The sequence below is a fragment of the Bactrocera oleae genome, chromosome 2 (genome assembly GCF_042242935.1).
Source record: "Bactrocera oleae isolate idBacOlea1 chromosome 2, idBacOlea1, whole genome shotgun sequence".
Taxonomy (NCBI): domain Eukaryota; kingdom Metazoa; phylum Arthropoda; class Insecta; order Diptera; family Tephritidae; genus Bactrocera; species Bactrocera oleae.
In genome coordinates this window covers 59,893,574-59,911,082 of record NC_091536.1, presented here as the reverse complement: position 1 = coordinate 59,911,082, position 17,509 = coordinate 59,893,574, and the positions used below count along the sequence as shown (strand labels likewise).

The 17,509-nt window shown below is 34.2% G+C and overlaps 1 protein-coding gene across 4 annotated transcripts in view; it reads right to left on the bottom strand.

Moving 5' to 3' along the window:
* Osi24 (Protein) overlaps positions 1-16,063 on the bottom strand; it is a 39,951-nt gene extending 23,888 nt beyond the window's left edge. For 3 of the 4 annotated variants that reach the window (XM_070105448.1, XM_070105447.1, XM_070105449.1), the window contains exon 1: positions 14,850-16,063. The gene's annotated coding sequence lies outside the window, so the exon portion shown is untranslated. The remainder of the gene's footprint in view (positions 1-14,849) is intronic. The other variant, XM_070105446.1, reaches the window with a different exon arrangement.
* Positions 16,064-17,509: the final 1,446 nt, after the last annotated feature.

Below are 17,509 nucleotides of genomic sequence, written 5' to 3'. Positions count from 1 at the left end.
CATTAAACATTTATTTAATTCATCTTTTAAATATATTAAATTATTCAATTATCTTCGTATTCATTCTCTTCAATTCTCTTGAGCGGGTGAAGATTATTACGTACACCCATATACATGTTAGTAAATATCGCATCGGGCATCGGGACAATAATATATAAAATGTAATTATTATTTTTTTTAAGAATTAAAATAATACAATAATATAATAGTACATGATAAATATAAAAATATAAACGATATAAATAAGATAAAGTACATTGATAGTTATATAAAACTAGTTAAAATGATTTCAACAGATGTAAATGACAGATAGAAGTCATAAGTTCTTTATGAATAAAAACAAGCAAAGATATATTAAATTAATAGAACAAAAAGCTAGTAATTATAAATATTACAATATGAGCGATGACCATTTCACACAGCAGACTCATTAGTTAGTTAAAACCCATCTTACCCACTGGCCAAACTATATTTTTTGTTTTTTCATTTTTTCAAGCGACATACAATTGGCCGTGTGAAAAACACGAATTCTCCAAACTTAAACCGGGATATTCAACGATTGACCTTGAGCTTTGTTGATAGTTATTGCAAACGCAAGACGCAAAGGGAATTGGAGCCGCTTAAACTCGAACGGTAAATCATTGGATATCAGCGGTATTCGTGGAATCAGTACGCTTTTGAATTTACCACCGATGATTGTGGCTTCGATTATATTCGGTGACAATTTTTTAATTGTTAATCTAGTTCCGTTGCATAACTTAGGTGCGTTTAAATTGCGAATTAGATGTCGATTGACTAATAATTGATTTCTTCGCCGGGAAGTTTCAATTGAGTTTGTTAACGTCATCATTCTTTGGTGATAAAATTGCGCATCCATAAAGCCAATTCAAATTTTTGTAATTAATTGTTAAATTTGGAAATACTTTGTCGATAACAGCTTGAATATTTGGTGCAATCCGTTTCTGCATTCGAATGGACGCCAATTTCAAATTAATCAGTAATGTTTTGGCTACCCCCCTGGTGCATCAAGAAAAAATGTTTCGCCTATCTCGTTTGTTACACGCTGCATGATTTTATCATAAGCATTTTTTTGGTCCGGCATCAGTAGTTTTACATGAGTATCTATATAGTGTTGTAAATGCTGCACATCGTAGAGCTGCTCTCTCGTGAGATAACTGTCCTAAATATTGTCTATGGTTCTTATCAATGCTAGCATTCCAAGTAAACTAAGGACTTTCTTATTAATTGATAAGCATATATCCTCAATTAGTACGAAAGCTTTGTTGAAAATATCGTCAGAGTACTCTTCGTTAGGATCAGTTACACGCGATTGCCTAAGAATATATTCACTGATACTTTCACGTTGCGTTTTCCACAGCTCTCTTGGATTCGACGGAGCACATGTTGCTCAAATGCTTGCAAACAAAGTTGGAATTTGTTTCGGACAATTCATAAGTAATGCTTCAGTTAATGTTGTATTCCAATGCTGATCACTTTTAAGTAGACCTAATCTGAAAGACGCTTCCCGATAAGTCTCGCATTTATTCTCATCGATAGTTTTTAACGCGGTAAATGAAGTTGGGCCTTTAATTGTATGCAATAATAATCAGCATTATTCGGAACAATTGCGCCATTCTTTCTTCACATAAACTTTTTTTGAGACGTGTTCCATGTGTAATATTTACACAACTCAAAGAAAGCGGTGAGAGTAGTGTGCGGTGGTTGCGCAACTTGAGCTTCTGCATTTTTCTCGGTGAAGTAGACACGCTGACCATTTTCCAAATGAACAGCTAAATGTTGAACCGTTGGAAATCGGTCATGAATGCTAAATGAAAATATTCTCCAGACTGCTTCATTGCTGCTGATATAGCGTCCCATCTGGAATTGTTCAAGCTCATCAGTTTTATTAGCAAGCCCAAATACTGCCATGTCACTGCCTTTGTTGACGTATTTGCAAATATAATATATTTTATGGACTTTACTGAGTTACAATACTCAACACTGATGTGGGCATCAAACATTTTTGAAAGCAGCGGTGAGTAGGGCACAATCCATCTGTTGTCGATATCAACAACTACGTTGTGCATTTTTAGTGGGGTTATGTATTCACCTTCATCTTGATACCTAACATCATTCCTTAACTTTCTTTGATTTAACTTGCCTTGTATTCTTAAAAATCCTTAATTATTTACTTTAATATACTTTATTATACTTCAATATGGTTCATAATGACAACGTGTCAACACAAATTTGGGTTATAAAACAATATAATATTATCATAGTAAATAAAAACTGTATTTGACAGTTCAAAAAGAAAAGTGCTCCAACTCGTGAGGTCAATCTAAAGATATCCTGAAAGTTTCATTGAAATCGGTCCAGCCGTTTCGGAGTCTACACGGAGACACACACACTATCTTTTTATATATATAGACAATAGAAGAAGATAGATAGATAGATATAGATATCGTATGTAATAGTAACTAGAAATCACGATGATAACTTTTTATTGTTTTAATGATTATATTTTATCTCAATGCTCTAATTTGCTGAATTCTATATTAATTAACATAAATGATGTTACTGAGAACATAAACAGAGTGATTTAGATGGTAAATATTGGAGGTATTAACGGTAAAAATCACTCTAATTTTTTTAATAAAAACTGATGTACTTCGCTTTTGTATTGTTCTGTAAACATTTAGCGTTTAATTCTGACATGGTGTTTAAGTGCAAATGAATAACTTGCGTATATATCTGCGTAACTTAGCTTTATTTTCATTCACGGAATTAAAAATAGCACTAAGTTTCTTAATCGCATCAAAGCATAGCCGTTCATTTGACATTTTCTACAATTTAACTAAATAACTGAGAATTGATTAAATTAGAATGCAATTCAGTGTTTTTCAGATAATTTGTTTTCTTCTGACCTTCAACTTAATTTTCTTTTCTTGCGGTTCATGGCCATTTAATGGCTTTTACTGTTTTGGCTTCTTCTCCATCGTAATAGCGCGAGTCCACGCACAGAAGTCGCTTATATGTAGTATTATTGACTGGCGTATATTATATTGTGCTTTTAATTGCCATAGAACGAATTTGTTTTTCTTGAATTAAGCGCCGCTATTACGGTGATATATGTAAGAATATTACGGTAAGAAATGAAAACAAGTAACAAAGGGCTAAGTTCGGATGCAACCGATCATTTTATACTCTCGTAAATTGCAAGAATCAAAGCCGGCAAAATACTTTCTAGTGTTGCAAAACTTTATAAACAAAATTGTTGCGAAACAATTCAACCTAACTAACTCAAATGAGTTATATATGATTTATAAACTCAATCAGTGTTATATTTAATATATGGGGAATATGAAGAACACATCAACTAAATAATGGAAAATCCAATTCCATTCCGAACCAGTTAAAAACATTATATGTAGTACATGGACCCGGGGTAGTTCATGTATCGATTTCTTGCATACTCAAATTTACTGATATATGCGGTATTAAGTCAACCGGAAGATGAAAAATATTTATATTAGCTATATGTGGACTATTGTGGTATTGGCCCGAATTACTCATTTTTAGCACAAGGGCATGCTGTCATCAGATTGACAGATATTTTAGGTAAACAGTTAGCCACATGCACTGGGGTCTGCATATATGGTACCTGAGTCTTTGAAAATATATAGTCCGACTTCGACAATTTTAGGGATAACAAGTAAGAAAGGGCTAAGTTCGGATGTAACCGAACATTTTATACTCTCGCAAAGTCAAATGGTATACTCGTTTGAGATTTCTTTGTGGATTGACTGATATTTTCGGTAGAAGGTCAACTATAGGCACTGGGGTCCACATATTTAGTACTTAGGGGCTTGAACAGTTTTGGTTCGATTTAGACAATTTTTGGTCACAAGGTGGCATACTTCAAACGATTCACGCAAAGTGATATAATCACTGTTGCTTGATATCCATAGTGGAAAGTGAAAGAATCAGATGGAATTTAAAATGGTGTTATATGGGAAATAGGCGTGGTTGTAGTCCGATTTCGCTTATTTTCGCACTATAACATAGAAATATGAAAGGAACGTTATGCACCGAATTTGGTTGAAATCGGTTAAGCAGATCTCAAGATATGGGTTTTCACCTTAAAGTGGGCTGTGCCACGCCCACTGTCTAATTTTGAACGCGATTCCTATAAAGTCATCTCATACCATCCCAGAGATAAATTTTAATGTCTCTGGCGTGTTTAGTGCTTGATTTATCGCGTTTTTAGTAGTTTTTAACAGTACCGTTATATGGGGAGTGGGCGGAGTTGCCACCCGATTTCAACTATTTTCACACTGTAGGTAGAGGTTCTAAAAAAATTTGCTTCCAGTGAATTTTGTTATTATAACATTAGCGGACGGACGGATTTCAACTTGTCTTATCAAGGCTCGCGGTATCTAACTCGATTAGTTTTAGGCGATACAAACAAAACTATTATACTCATTAGAAACATGTTGCGAGAGTATAAAAAAACGTTAACCTCGGTTGCACCGAAGCTAGAATAGCCTTCACAAATAAAAAAGTTTCCATAAAAGAACTTGATTTTGATCATTCAGTTTGCATGACAGTTCAATTTTGATTGTTTAGATTGTATGGTTGCTATATGCTGGTGGCCCGATATCGGCGGTTCCGATAAATGAGCAATTTCTTTGGGAGTAAAGTACGTGTGCAAAACTTCAAAACGAGATCTCAAAATTTAAATCAACTCAGCTCGTCATGCTGATCATTTGTATGGGTATATTACAAGGTCTCCGACGTTTCCTTCTGGGTTTCATAACTTTGTGGCAAATTTACCACGTTCAGGGTATAATCACAATCCACACAATGCCTGATTTGTATAAAATAGAAAAAGTTTAATTTATAACCTTACGTAAGCGAATACAAACTGCTTACTGTACTTGCATTGATTAACAGAAAATAGTTGAAGCGTAATCGCTAATTAAATAGGCTTAAGTTCAAGCGTAGTGCTCGCTGTTATCATAGATAACTTCAAAGTAACCTGTAATCTATCAAAACAGCGAAACAGTGCGGTTTACTTGCTAGAAACTAAGTGCACAATAGCATTAATACATACCTTAGCATTTATCAGAATGCCAAGGTGTGGATTCGCGTAGGGCTTTTGTATGCATAGCAACCACTAATCGAACAAAAATATCTAAATACTCTTATAATATATTTAATTAATATACGTAAAACGACTGCTAAATTTTAAGTAACAGATTTGTTCAGAACTAAAAAAGGCCTTATAGATTGCATTCTATTAAAAAATATGCTTCGAGTATCTAGATTCCCAAATAATATTTTAAGGAAAGATGGCAATGTTAAGCGAGACATTATTTGGTTGGGTGTTTTTTTTTTCTTTTTAAGATCTTTTTAATGGGTTTAAAAAGTTTTTACTTTACTTTATTTAGTAAACTTAGTTCAAAATGTCTCTCTGAATATGCTTTTATTAGAAAGTTGCAAAAGTGTTATTAAATGGTTACCAGGAATAGAAAAATAACTTGTTCCACAAACTCGAGTTCAGTTTGTATGGCTGCTATATGTTACAGTAGTCCGATTGGGACGATTCTAACAAATAGGCAGCTTCTTGTGGGGAAAAAATGTGCGAAATTTCAGATCGATATCTCAAAAAATGAGGGACTAGCTTGCGATTATACAGACAGACAAATGGACATGGCTAAATCGACTCAGCTGATCATATAGATATACACATATTTTATAAAGTTTAACAAGTTAGCGCGGCCAGGCCCCCAAAAAGATTTAATATACTTACCTTCAGAACCGCTGAAGCTAAATCAACTAATATTCCCTTTAGCATTTTTTCATACATTGTGAAAATAGGTAAAATCAGATTGTAATCACGCTCCCTTCCTCATATAACTGTTATCTAGAAAACTGCTAAAAGTGTGATAACTTACTGAATAAATGCTCTACAAGCATTTAATTTTACAGCCAAGATGGTAAGGAAAAGTTTTATAGGTTCAGGTGTAAAAATTGGCAAGGCTCGCGGTACCAACTATCTTTAGCTGAAACCCTATATCTCAGGAATTACAATACTTGACCAATTTTAACCGTAAGTGAGATTACCAAAATATTCTTACATTGTGAAAATATGCGAGATCGGGTGAGAAGACGCCAATTTTCTATATAATAAACTATTCAAACACCAACGAAGTTATCCGAGTAAAAGTTTGCACTAATAGTCCGCTGAAGAAGTTTCGTCTTACGCTGAAAAATTTTCGAAATCGGACTATAATTCGTAAAGGACCCTGATAGCGAATTTGTGAATCCCAGAGCCTTTGGCTGACTTTTTACCGAAAATATCGGTCATTATGTGCGGTGTAGTATACGTGAATATTTTTATGGTTTGTGCGAAAAATGGGTAAAATCAGGCAATACTTCCCTTAGTCCCTTCTAATTATAGTGTAACCTCATGCCTAATCAAACCAATACTTGCTCTAGTTTAATATAAAGTTTTTAAGCACCGGAAAGTATTTATCCGCTTTTTATCATTTCAAATTTCGAAAGTATAAAAAGTTTGGTTACACCCGAACCTTGCCCTTCCTAACTTGTTTCCATTATCTTGCCTGAAACACATTTTAATTGCTACTTATACGTTCTTGTTTGCACTAAAATTTAGACAGATGTTAAAAAACTTGTGATTTTTACTTTAAAAATTCGCTATACTGTTTGAGATGGAATTATTCGACGCTTAACAACTCCATAGACCCCATACGATTGGTGAGGAAGGCAAGTTTAAGGTATTTTAATATGATAAAGATCAAGTTCGTAACTAGTGTTTAATCATATATAAACAATTGATTTCGTTAGTTACGGAAATTATCGATACCTAATATTCGGCTGTTACGGTTATCATAATTACCTTATTGAATATAACAGTTTGACTAAAATGAAAACTTTTTATGAGTTGGCACTCATTATGGAACGGCCTATGACATTTAAAAACTATTCTGAAAATCGAAACTTTTGCATTGAATATTTTAAAAATTTAATAATGAAACAAAAATTTTGATATTTGTGCTCGAAATTTTCATATCTTTACATATCTTTGTCCCTTGGCAAACCTGAACTACAGTAATGCTGCAATGGTGTTTGGTCCCTGCTTCTACATTAAAAGTGTCTTTGCTTTAAAGCATTTCTTACACTGCATAAAACACAAACAAATCATTTGGAAAATCGCATCCTTAATGGCTTAATATAGAAGAGAACGTTAGCAACTGCATCTGTGCAAATTGTTGTCTTATTGGTTGCATTGAATTAAAATATCAACGGAGCAAAGCTTTTATGGCTGCTATGTGTACATAAGAACGTACGTACATACAAGGTGCGTTCCAAAGTAAACAGGACTTTTAAAAATAAGACAGAACAAATGGTTTTATCAGCAAAATCACTTAATTTTATTCAAAATAGTCTCCTTCTGCTTTAATACAGCTTTTTGCACGGTCCAAAGGCGAGTCGATCGAGTGTTTTAGCTGATTGCCCGGTATGGCCGCCATTATGCCGGTGCAAGAATTTTGAAAGGGCTCCACGTCTGCATAACGCTTTCCTTTCATCGGCAAATGCATTTTCCGAAAAGGTAGAAGTCACACGCGACCATATCAGGTGAATACGGGGAGTGGTTGATTGTTAAAATGTGATTTTTGGTCAAATAATCGGCCACAACGCATTATCGTGCAATAAACGCCAACTTCCATCTTCGCGACGACTTCGGGCCGAACACGTCGAATACGGTGCACCAAACGCTTCAAAACTCCAAAGTAGAGTACCGCATTAACGTTTTGGCCGGGGGGAACAAATTCTTTGTGGACAATACCCTTGGAATCATAAAAACAAATCAGCATTGTCTTCACTTAGGACTTCTCCAGGCGCGATTTTTGGCCCACATGTTCATCGTCATCTATGTAATCACGACCACTTTGAAAACGTTAAAACCACTCGTGCACTCTGCTACAGGAAAGGCCATCATTGCAATAAACTTGTTTCATCAATTGAAACGTTTCGGTAAGAGTTTTGCCAATTTTAAAACAAAATTTTATGTTGGCTCTTTGTTCGAAGCTCATTTTCGCACCGATGACAAAAACATACTGACACTTAAAACGCAATAACTTCACTTCCAATAGATGAAATGTCATAAAATTTTTACTGGAAGTCGATAAAGGATAGCAGATTGTAACGCACTAGTCGACATATAGATGGCGCCACTAGAGTTTACTTTGTTACTTTTTACTGTTTACTTTGGAACGCACCTTGTATGTATATGTACTCATATTAATGACTATATTCGGCACACTATGCCTTCATACTTATACTCAAGTATTTCCGCATTTTCTTCCATTGGTTTTAAACCTATGTAACTGCATTAATTAATTCCCATAAAAGTAAAAAAGAAAATCGAAACAATCATCGTACAAATACACTAAAGTGTCTCTAAACCCAGATTCGTTAGTGGGTTAAAGTAATAAATATCAGTCAATGAAAAACAAATTTTATGGGGCATGCTCTTGCACTTGCACACATTCATGGCTATAGACGACGACGGACGACACACAATGCAAAATATTTTCACTCAGTCAGTAACAAGTATTTTGTCTTCTCCATAAAAGTGTAATTGTCGCTTGAAATTTTAACTCCAAAAGCCACTTCAACAGCACTACCGGCTTGGCTACATTAAGCAGAGTACGAGGACGGTTTGTTAATTCATTGAGCTATTTCTCTTAGGAGATTGATGTCTAATCCATTCGGTTCCAAATCGGTGATTTTCTAAAAGAGTATATTGGAGAACAGTTCTTTGTTTTCCTCAAAAAAATTTTAAATGCTTTTCTAAACAAACATATTTTCCAAACGTGTTCTATCTTCTGATAGTCTCTAGTCTTTAGGTGTCGGAAGTAGAAACTTGATTTATTCGTAAAGTATTTAGATTTACGTATGAAAATGACGAGGTTAAACTTAAGATGTGAAAAACATATTGACAATCGGTGTTTAACTATATAAGGATAAGTGAGAGTAGTGGGCGTTTCGAAACCGACAATAAGTGTGGGTATTTAGCGAGATTCAATAATGACTTCAAAATGGAGTCGTTATAATTATTCACTACATCGTCAATATAGAGGTTTTTTTTGGAAGTGATACAATGTTCGTCTTTTATAGACAGAAAAGATTATGACTTATCATTTTACACTCGTCGTTCATACGTCCCCTACATACATATAGATAAGCATACGCATCTACATATGCACCATATATAGCATTATCATGCATCAACAACTTAAAGAGGTAAAACCAAGAGTATTTTTAAAGTGGTGGTGAGAAGGATGTCTGAATTTTTTTTGTTGTCATCCTACTTCATGACTTTCATTTGTTGTATTACTCAGCAGATTTTCCAGTTTTCGGATGAAAGCATTTATTTTCGTTTAGATTGCATAAAAGTTTCTAGAAAAGTAATATTCAGCTAAAAACATTTGTTGTGAATCTCCATCGGTGTGAGATGGGGAAAATAAGTGAACTTCATTGTTGCTGAACTACCACGTTTATATTGATGAAATCGAGTGCACGTGTTCTTATGCGGAGTAGATAGATATACCCATTTACTTGTATTGCTAAAGGATAGAAACGCACTTTTATTTGCATTTCACAAATAATTTATGCAGTAAAGGTATCTGATTACTTGATGGCATGTTGTATAGGTGATCAGAACTCATCAATTAAATAATAAAAGTATGTTCTTAAGCAGCATACTAACGAATAATCATCGTAGCCCCCGGCCAAACTTGGTCCTTACTTTCATAATTTATTCCACCCGGATTTCAAGCGTTGGTGACGAGTGGTATCCACACTGAATATCTTTTCAATCATCCATTTATGGTATTGAGTGAAATACGTACATACATATATTTAATACCGAATACTTTCAACTTTTCAAACATGTTAATAAATGGATGTCAAAATTCTGGTAATGTTTGAAGATGTTTTAATCATCCCTATTGGCGAAATTTTCTGCCTTGAATTAAGTAATTTATGGAGAAAGTAGAAAATAATAAATTATATCATTGTGTTAGCTTCTAGCATAGCAAAAAAAGCCTAAAGCAAAATAGGGTATAATAACTACTTCATTTTTTCGGTTGCGCTCCGCAACACCAGACAATTAATCCAACCAAGAATTAACAACTATAGATATTACTACAAAGTAAGTTTAATGGTGCCTGTTTTGTAAAATCAGAAGTATTTGTTAAATTCTCTACGGATTCTGTGGAAATAATTTTTTCTTCAAAGTATAACACCATAATTACCTTGCTATTGGCTTAGTATATTTTTTATGTATTGTTCTCATAAAGTGGTTAAATTAATTATAACGGTTATCATTTAATATAGCCATTTATGATATAATATTTTCTATTTAGCGTCATGGTGATACTATATATAAAACATTCTTAACATATTTGATTATATGTTAGTTAGAATTTCTGAAATATTTCGAATACAGCATTAAATATCCTATTTATATATGGTCCAAATACTTCATTTAATGAGATGATTGTGAGATCCAAAATTTAAATAAGTCTAATGGCAAATATCGGGTAGATTTTTTGATAGAAAATCATGCTCGTGTCTGCGATTATACCTCTGGACCTACTGATGGAACTGCAAGCAGTGATGTTTCCATAAAATCGGTTAAGGCTTTTTTAAGAAAATATATTACATTAACTGCAACATTGTTATACCCTGAACATATATTAAGTTTGTCACAAAGTTTATAACATGCAGAAGGAAACGTCGGGTACCCTATAAAATATATATGATCAGCAAGATGAGCTGAGTCGATTTACCCATGTCTGTCTGTCTGTATATACGCGAACTAGTTCAGTTTTTGCGATATTGATCTGAAATTTTGTAGACAACCTTTTCTCCCAAAAAAGCTTCACATTTGTTGGAACCGCCGATATCGGACCACTATATTATATAGCTGCCATATAAACTGAGCCAGAAAACTTAAATCCTTGTACAGACACCTCTTTTATTTGTTAAGGTGCCTTCACGAAATTTGGATTGGATTATTGTTTAAGGCATCGTTGTCAAGCACAAAAAAAATTTCACAGATCGGACTTCCCTAGCATGTAACAGCCTTACAAACTGAGCGATCAAAGCAACATTTTTACTTGTTTTATATTCAAAAGTATATGGGCCGAATGAGAATTACGGTAAGCTTTAAAAATCCGCAAGCGGCGGATTTTTCATGCAATTTTTTTAAGGGCTTGACGATATTTACTTATCAGCAGTGTCAACAATTGTTTCTTTATTTATACCTCTTCAACCAATTGCATCTAAGTTACATTAATATACATTTTAACGAATACAATCAAAATAGTTATGCACAGAAGTGAAAATTTAAAACATTTGAGTGCAATTTTTAAGTGAGAAAAATATAGTGTAACACACTTATTACGGTTGTATGTAAACAGTAATCAATTACTTTAATTTCCTTTGAGTTTAATAAAGGCGTACTCATCACATTTGGAAAAAAAAAACCAGTGAATGTTTTTTGCTAGGCGAATACTAACCTCAGACTTTATCCAATAACACAGTCATAAAATATTCATTAAATTAATTTCAGTACCTTCCAACTCACATCCCATCACCGTAAACCCTGTCGACCAGTGATGACTTTATAATTAACAGCTCTGTGCATATTAAATGAAAGCTTTTCACTGTGCTGCACACAGCTGAAGCGGGGCAATGAAATATTTACACATACATATGTGTGTGCATATATAAGTATGCACAACAAGTTGGAAAGGTTTATTTTATTGCTTTTTTTGTTGTTTAATGGAGTTGGGATTGCTTTTGCTACAGCTGGAGATTTTGCTGCGTCGTGAAGTTAAGCAAATCTTGGGTGAAGAGCGTCTTGCTTCCCTTTTTTGTGATTTTTAACGCTGCTATATTGGTGAATTCGTGAAGACTTTTTGTTTTGGGTTTCTACTTTTCGGTTTCACAACCACGCGATTAAGTATTTTTGAATAAAAGAAAGTGTCGTCAACATAAGGCCAACATAAAAGATTATACAATATGAAATAAGCTTTCAATTTCTTAGCTCATCTAAGTGGTTAATATCAAAACAGATGCGATGAAGAAAATTACTCCCTGAAATATAGATCTTTTTTTGGCTTTGTGTATTTATGTTTTGATTGAAAAGTTGTGAGTAGTGGCTATCTTCATAATAACTACAACTTGGAGAGTTGGAGAGACTGAGAAGTTAAAACGATGCAAAGATATTAACACGAAACAGGTTGTGAAGGCGACAAAAGTTGTTCAAATTACTCATTTAAAAGACATTTAGTATAATTTACTCTTCATTTATAGTTTTATATTTCCTGTTATTTTCGTATTTTTGTGCTTTGAAATGATAAAGGAGATTCTCCCTAGTTGTAGAGTTTCTGCTGTTAGATAGATTCAGCTCTCCACTTCCGTTTGGTTTGTTCCGCTTTTGCTACTTGAAGTCTGACACACCGTGGATCTCACTTTCAGGTATCCAGAATAGAAATCGCTTAAGCAGATTTGTAATAACCTCAAGCCGCTTTGTAGATGCATCAAATCCCATAGGAGTTTTCTGTCATCACAAAACTTTTTTTTAGCTGCTCGATTATGACCTCCGTTGGGGCCACAAAACCTAAACTAACCTTTAGCCCCTAAAGAAGCCGTCGATAAAGTTTTTCTTTCAATTTTGCATTTATGTCAAACAACATGCTCTATATACTCGTATCCTACCTTGGAGAAAAAAGCTCACTTCCATTTGTGTCTCGTTATGCAGATTAACTCAGTGTTGTAGCCTCGACTATGAGTTGTACAAGTACAGGCTAATTAGAATATGTGTGAACAAGAAAGAGACTCATGAACATACTTTTGTTTATGCACAAAAAACCATAACTCATTTCATTAATTAAAGTCACAAAAGAAATCAAAGTGTAAACAACAACTCAACATGTTACATTTATGTTTTTATAATATATGCGACCCTAAGCCAAGCTCAATAAAATACTCAACAAACAAGGAAGGGCAAAGTTCGGTTCTACCCGAACATTTTATACTTTTGCAACTTGCAAGAATCAAAGCTCGGGAAATACCTTTAGGTGCTGACAAAACTTGATATTAAAAATGTTGCGAAAGAATTAAACATCCATTATTCGATGAAATCGTGAATAAGTTACAATCAAGTTTGGTATCTTCTTGACTTATATTGAAGGCCATAAAGAATAATCCGGAAAGACGGAAATCATTATATGGGGCATATTGGGGGCAAAGGAAATGACGAGCTGGTGGCATTGATTTGGAAATTGTTCGGGTATACTTAAGAATATATTTTCAAGCAATTTTTAAATATATAACTCACACATTGAACGACATATTCGACATAAAACTTGCCAGAAAAACTGAAATCGTTATACATATGTAGTTTATAGAAGTTGGGGGTAGTATTGACCAGATTTGGTTTATTGTTGCCAATACCACATACTATTAGCATGCCACATACAAATAAAATACTACCTGGATTTCATTAAGGTATACCACATACCATCACCAATATATTGTACCATATATGGAGTCAACTCACATATTGGCCAATATATGCGGCATAAAGTCACCCGGAAGTTCAAAAATCTTTATATTCGGTATGGGGGATAAGAAGTATTGACCTGATTTAACCCATTTTTGACATACAGACATAGTATCATAAGGAAAATAATATTATATATACCAGAAAGTCAACCATAGGGTTATGCGGTGATTGGGGGCTTGAACAGTTTTAGTTCGATTTGGACAATTTTGGGACATATGGATGTATACTTTAAAGGCAGTTTCGGTGCAAAGTTGTATCCCGATGCATTAGTTTTTGTATGATTTGCATACCAAAAAGAGAGAATCAGATGGAATTTAAAATAGTTTTGTATGTAGAAGGAAGTACGCGTTGTAGTCCGATTTCTTCCATTTTCGCACTGTAACATGGGAATATTATATGAGTTTACTGAATTGGGTTGAAACCGGTCAAGCAGGTCAAGCAGGTCCCGAGATATTTCCCTAAAAGTGGGTGCTGCCACGCCCATTGTCAAATTTTTGTTTTGGCTCCTATAAAGGGCGGGGTTGTCACCCGATTTTACCCATTTTCACACTGTCGATAGGGGTGTCCGGATTTCAACTCATCTCTTAATCCTGATCTTTTACACCAATGTAGCCCTATATATTACTCGATTATTTTTAGATAATACAAACAACCGTTAGCTGAACAAAATTATTACACTCTGTAGCAACCTATTGCAAGAGTATAAATATATGAAATGTATAAAATAAAGTGCGTGCAAAAAATAACGTTTTTCCTTTGCGCGATCAATTTGCGAAAAACTCTTTTTATCTTTTGCAAATTAACACATGTTCCATTCCGATCACTCCCCCGTACAATTCGATCGGTATGTCTCGATCTTCTGATTGTGTCACATCGTGTCGTAAAATGAGAAAATATAATATTTAGTATAAGAAACAGCCTTTCTAACGAAGCATCCTAAACCACATTTGACATTACAGATTACGAACAACCCCAAACTCAGTGCTTTCTTACTTGCTAATTAAATACTTATTAACAGTGAAATCTATTCTAACTCCTATTCACGTATTCTGAAATTGGCTTCCATTGCTATATGTATATATGTATACCTGTATATATGACATTATATACATTTTAAAACTTTATTAAAGTAAAAGTGAACTCAAACGAACTATTTCCAAAATTTGCGTTCACTTACCACTTCTGCTTTCCGAGGGCACATCACTTTCTCCTTCAGAATTCCTTACAACCTTGTACTTTCGGTTGATTAATACAATTCATTATGCTTCTTCGGGAGTGAATTATCTGAAGCTGTTATCTTTCGAGATCTCTTTGCCAAAGATTTCACCATCCAACTGAAGGCATTTTATTAACACTTTTTATGTTTTTCTGTATGTATATATGTATATACTTTTGTGTGTACATAATATTTTCTTCACAGCACTTAATATTTTTACTTTTTCACTTTTAAAAACACACGCACTTACAACAATACGAAAAAATATCTGCAAAATGTAAGGAGAAAAAAGTTTATATAATTCAGCTTATGCGTCCACTTGGCGCTTTAACTGCATTTATCTACCACTAAACCAAGAAAACGAGTTATTAAGTGGAAAAGGATGCAGCTTCATATCAATGTTGTTGCTGCTGTTGTGGCGTTTTCCAGTGCATTTAACTCCTTTCACTCAAGGCGAACGTGACACGCAAGAAAAAATGTTTTTTTCATTTTCGCAGAGCAAAACAGTTGGGTGTATGTGTTTGTTTATAACTAACATTCCTTATTTTGCTGGCACACTGATTTATTTCAGGTAATACAATCATTTTTTTCTTGTATGCTGACTCCCCCAAAATTCTTCTTCTTTAATTCGGAAAATTTCGGAAAGTCTTGTAATTGTTTGAAAATTTTCATTAACACTTGCCACGATATTGTATTTTGATATTGTTGTTTTTGTTAAGGCCGTTCAATAGTAATTAAATTAGTTGGCAAGTAATCCACTTATTTAGAAAGTCCAATTAACAGTTAGCAAATACGAATAGTATTAAGCAAATTGATAAATTCGCCAATGTCTACAATGTTGCACCTAAGCAAGCCGGAAGCCACAACAGCGGCGCGGGGGGTGTTTAAAATGGAAATTAGAGCGATTACTTTCGAGCGATTGAATAGTTGAGGTGCCGCTTGCTCACACATGGAGACACACATACACAACCGTTAAGCTCATTTATCAACAGGTTTTTGCCATTTTCGCTTGTTGCCGCCGTTGCTGCAACTTAACTCACACTGAACTCGTACCAAGCACCTAAAAAAATTAAAAAAAACCGAAGTTCAAGACAAATAAATAAGTGAAGTTTCTTCTTCGTTACACAAATTTTTGTTAGCACTTTGTTCTGCGCACACGCGACTGTTATCTTTCAAGCGAGTTCGTTAACTGATCACTTTAAGCCATCTTTAATGCCGCGAACTTGGCTAAGAAGAGCGTTATTTTCGCCGCTGAAGACACTACACATATACATACACGCGTTGTAAACCAAAGAGCGGTTGCAAGCGCTAAGCTCAAGTCTCTTCCCACCAATAAGCTCTCTTTAATTCTGCTGCTATTACTCTCTTCCATTGCTTTTGATATTGGCTTGGTGTATTTTTGCTTATTTTTTCTCGCGTTTTTGGTACAAAATCGTCGTTTCTATTTATTATTCTGCATTTGTCAACTTGCCACCAGCACTTAGCCATTGTCTGCTGCTGGCCAAAATGAAGTGACAAAGTGTGTCGGGTTTTTGTTAGATTCGCCACGGCTGCCTTTTGCCGCTTCTTAGTGGGGGTTTTCATATGCAGCCGCTTGGAAAATTTGTCACTAGAAAGTTTTGCCAGACACGCATTGTTCCCAGATGAATAAACACATACTCGTATGCATGTTTCTGAAGCAAAACTCTTGACGTTTCCTGTAAAATTTTTTTTAAAGAAGTTAACTGAATTTTTGTAACGTTGTTATGAATATATATACTATAATCAAAAGGAAAAAGCTCAAAAATTGTATAAAAAATTAATAAACTTTATCATATTTAATCACCCTCTTATGGAATACATGTCCATAAAACCCCCATCAGAAACTAAAAACCTGTGCGACGTGTACAACCCTTATAAGGTCTATCATAGATAGTTCATACAAAGAACCTCAACAACGAAATTGTGAAATGATTCGATTCTGATATGCGGTGTGGCCAAACCAGATTCAGTGTGTAGCTGTGTAGATGCTTCTTCAACGCGCTGTATTGTATTATATCTGCGTTATCCCATCCGATACGTAGAAATGGAAACAATATTATCTGGAGGGAGTATAATGGAGTTCATTAAAATTTCGATATCACCTCTTGATCCTTTTTAACAGGTCATGAAGAGTGCAGAAGTTGATTAGAAGAGTGAGATGGCCAATATTTGGTATGTATTAGGGTGGGGCGAAATTTTTATTTTTTATTTATTTTTGCTTAGCCTGAGGGTAAAATCTGTAGATTATAAAAGAAGAAAATTTTTTTAACATCTAGAGGCGGCCCACTCAATTTTAAAGTAAATTTCGAGTTAAAATTTTTTTTGGACAAGAAAAAATTATTTTTGTTTTAAGCTCTTTGCATTTATAAAAAAAATTACCGAATGTGACTGTTTTTGACTTAAAATTTGTTTAACGCTTAAGGAATGCATGTTGACGTTTAAGACTTTTTTTAAAACTCTAATAATGACCACAAACATTTTTTTTTAAGTTGATAACTTTTAATTGGCCAGAAAGAAGACTCTCTACAGCTTCTAGAAGACTTATCAAAACTTTTTTACGAAATAAAAATTTTAACTCGAAAATTTACTATAAACTGAGG